Raw genomic sequence first — 4,114 nt, 5'->3', positions numbered from 1 at the left:
TCGTCAGTGTTTGATCAATACACTTGATAAATTCTACAAAATTCATTTGGTAGGAACTTTTAGGGGAAAAAAAAAAACAATGAATATCGATTAATAGCTGCTGTCTTTCGGGAATTTTTGGCGTATGGTTCCTATTGGTGATTTCCCTTAGATTCCTCCACCACTGATATTAATTTAGTGGGGAGGTAAGTGAGTGACATAACCTGTCTCCATTTTTTTAATACTGAGATGACATTAACCCATTTCCAATAACTTTGGAGTTTGCCTTATTTTATTATACATACGAGTTGGAGAAGGTGAGGGCAGACCGGACGCAGAGTACGGCACGAGCGGAGGGCAGTTGCATCTGTCAGAGAGTGAAAAGGGCCTGGGGGTCAATACAACACCAATCATATCTCTCCAGAGATATGCAAGATTAGCAAACATCAAATCAGCCTCCAGGAACCTGTATGAAGAATACTTCAGAAGTGAATGACGTTATGTCTGGTCAGTCATTGAGCACACAACCCCTGCACGGAGCCCACAAGACAGGTTGACGGGGTTGTCACCAGACTAGTACCAGAACTGAGAGTTAATCACTATGAGACAGGATGAAGGATGTTGTATATTAATAGTATTCAGAACCAATAACATGATGAATCAGACAGAGTTTTAGAAGTTATATTTCTACAGTCTTCTTAGCTGTATAGCCCTTGTGGCTTAGCGCTTCTTTTTGATAATAATAATAATAATAATAATAATAATAATAATATAGTCTTATTATTATTAAGCCACTGGTTGGCGACACTTCTACACGGCAAAGATATCTAGATATTGCCCATGTGTCTGATTCATCAGAGGTTAAAGGAGCTGAACTTGACGATCCTGGAATAGAGAGGAATGAGGGTAGAGGAACATTATTACGCCATATAAAGATCTTAAGGGAAATTGATAACACAGGTAAGGACATATTGAATTAAGAGGACCAGGATCAAAGGAGCACAGATGGAAGCTAATGACGCATGACCCATAAGAATGTAACGGGTATTTCTATAGCCTCGGGGTGGCTGGACGAGGCAGTGGTGGAGGCAAACTCAATACACAGCTTCAAGAGTAGATATGATGAGGTCCAAGAGGCCAGAGTTGCCGATGATACTGGTCTAGGCAGGGCCAGGAGAAGGAGTTTCGACCCCAGCAAAAATAGATGGGCGAGTAAACTGCGGGATACACACCTCACAGTGCTGGTCCCCAAGTCGTTAATTTCGTTAATATTTAGCGTTTCTCTTACAGTCACAACCAAAAACTTTTTGCATCTCTGACTGGTGAGGATTATCTAGTATCTGCCAGTGTTGTTGTCAGTGCAGTTGTTGTTGCTACTGCCAACACTTGCACGGTGTTGTAAGGCGTTGCATGATGTTGCACAGTGCTGTGTGGTGTTGTGCGGTGTTGCACGGTGCTGCACGGTGTTGCACGGTGCTGCACGGTGTTGCACGGTGCTGCACGGTGCTGTACGGTGTTGCACGGTGCTGCCCAATGCTGCACGGTGTTGCACGGTGTTGCACGGTGGAAATCAAGTGTACACCAACTCCTGCCTTTCACCATTTTTCTCCTTTTATTAAATAGCGATATTTAATAAATCGCTGTTAGTAAATAGCTATATTTAAACCCTACGGGTTTAGCGATTTATTAAATATCGCTATTATCATGAGTATTATATTAGTTAATCGCTAAACCGTACGGGTTTAGCGATTAGCTAATATAATACTCATGATAATTCAGTGTTGTTGATAATTCTGCTTTCTTTATCATGCTCTTGCTTTCTCTATGATGCTGTAGCTTTCTCTTACTTTCTCACTATCATGCTCTTGCTTTCACTGTATCATACTCGCTTTTTCTCTTTACAGATGTTTAATCTATCTAGGGTCTAGTTTCTAGATGTTTCCCTGGATGTGTTGCACAATCTAGACGCTGTGGCGGCAGAATGAAACATTAATCTACGTAATACATACATTATGTATAATATATACACATGTATGCTGTATTTCAACTGTTGGGTCATACATGCTAGATTCTCTCTCTCTCTCTCTCTGTATATGGTACGTGAGAGAGAGATAGAGAGAGAGAGAGAGAGAGAGAGAGAAACTTGTGTAAGTTTAATTTTCAGCCATCAAGAAAGCCATAACTTATTCTAATAACTAAGTAGTTTATCTTGCCTCAGCGCCAGCTCCTTCGCTCGCCTCCCGTCCTGAAAAGGTCGAAAAAAAAAATCCTCCTCCTCTTTTACCGTTCGTTTTCCGACGTTAGTCGGACCTTGAAGCCTAAGACAATCCCCGTTGTTTTATTGGTCACTACAGGTCCATCCCGCTCAATAAGCTCGCTGTCTCAGCCAATCAGAACGCTCGGTGAAATTAATATCATGACGTCACGACCCGCCATATTTAAAAACTCGCTGTCTCCGCCAATCAGAGCGCTCGGTGAAATTAATATCATGACGTCACGAACCGTCATTTTTTTTTAAAACTCGGTCTTAATCAGAACGTTGGATGAAATTAATAGTGACGTCACGAATAGGCTTTCTGTAGAACACGATGTTTCCACCAATCAGGACGCTCGGTGAAGTTAATATCATGATGTCAGGACCCGCCATCTTTAAAACTGTCTCCGCCAATCAGAACGCCTGGTGAAATTAATATTATGACGTCACAGCCAGACATCAATAAACACGCTAAGAAGTAGAACGGGAGAGAAATGAGAGAGAGAGGTTAAGAGGGAGGGGATTGAGAGAGAAGGTTGAAAGAGAGGGGGTTTGAGAGAGAGAGAGAGAGAAAGAGAGAGAGAGAGAAAGAGAGAGAGAGAGAGATGGGATGTTTTGAGAGAGAGAGAGAGGGCGTTGAGGGAGAAAAAGACGGGGGGGGGGGTAATGTGAGGAGGTTCAAGAAAACATCTAATTTAGTGTAAAAGAGCCTCGGATCCTTTATCAAGACTGCTTAAAATATGTTCCTCTTTTGTTCTCCCTGACTGAAATATGAAGGTCTTGGAGGCAGAGGGACATTTGTCTTAGTAATGTGCGCTATTACAACCCGGGTGGGCGAGGGAGAGAGAGGGAGTGAGGGAGGGAGGGAGAGAGAGGGAGTGAGGGAGGGAGGGAGAGGCAGAGAGAGAGATAGGGAGATAGATAGATAGATAGAGAGAGAGAGAGAGAGAGAGAGAGAGAGAGAGAGAGAGAGAGAGAGAGAGAGAGAGAGAGAGAGAGAGAGAGAGAGAGAGAGAGAGAGAGAGAGAGAGAGCTGGAAATATGATAATGGCTGGCCTGGGGAAGAAGGAGAGGCTTGCCCGTGGAAAATAACTCGACCCTCCATAAACAACTAACCCTTGTTTTCCCGCTACGAGGAGAAGTCAACACGACCATATTTATTTTAGGGGGGGAGGGAGGGGGGATTTCCCCCCTTGTTTTTTTCGGGCTTTTACTTCTCGAACCAGGCTTTTGGCGATAAGGGATCAAATTCCATAAATATGGCTTCAAAAGGAGCGAGCACTCCTGGTGTGTGGACTTAGTGTTTACCAGTGGACGATGGAGTTGTTGTTGGGGTTTGGTGGTGGTGGTAGTGTTGTTGGAGAGAGAGGGGAATAACGTTGGGGGTGTTGGTGTTGGTGTTGGGGAAGGAAGAGTGGTGTTGGTGTTGAAGAGGGAAGAGTTTTGGAGTGATGGTGGTGTAGTGGAGAGGGAGGATGTTGGGGGTGTTGGTGTTGGGGAGAGGAAAGTGGTGGAGAAAGTATAGAAGGGGAGATGGAGTAAAATAATGGAGAAAGTATGGAGTGTGAGATGGAATAAAGTGAAAACGAGACCTAAAGAGTAAATAAAAAAAATACGAGAATTATTTATACGTAAATAAGTTGATATATATTTTTTCATTACTCTTAAAATGTTCTAAGTGTAAACACAACAAAAGTTAAGTTTACAGATAGAAGCACTAGATCAAAGTTGAGTCTGCAGATAGAAGCACTTGATCAAAGTTGAGTCTGCAGATAGAAGCACTAGATCAAAGTTGAGTCTGCAGATAGAAGCACTTGATCAAAGTTGAGTCTGCAGATAGAAGCACTTGATCAAAGTTGAGTTTACAGATAGAAGCACTAG

The sequence above is a fragment of the Cherax quadricarinatus genome, chromosome 23 (assembly GCF_038502225.1).
Source record: "Cherax quadricarinatus isolate ZL_2023a chromosome 23, ASM3850222v1, whole genome shotgun sequence".
In the NCBI taxonomy this organism is placed as follows: Eukaryota; Metazoa; Arthropoda; class Malacostraca; order Decapoda; family Parastacidae; genus Cherax; species Cherax quadricarinatus.
This window is presented reverse-complemented; position numbering follows the sequence as displayed.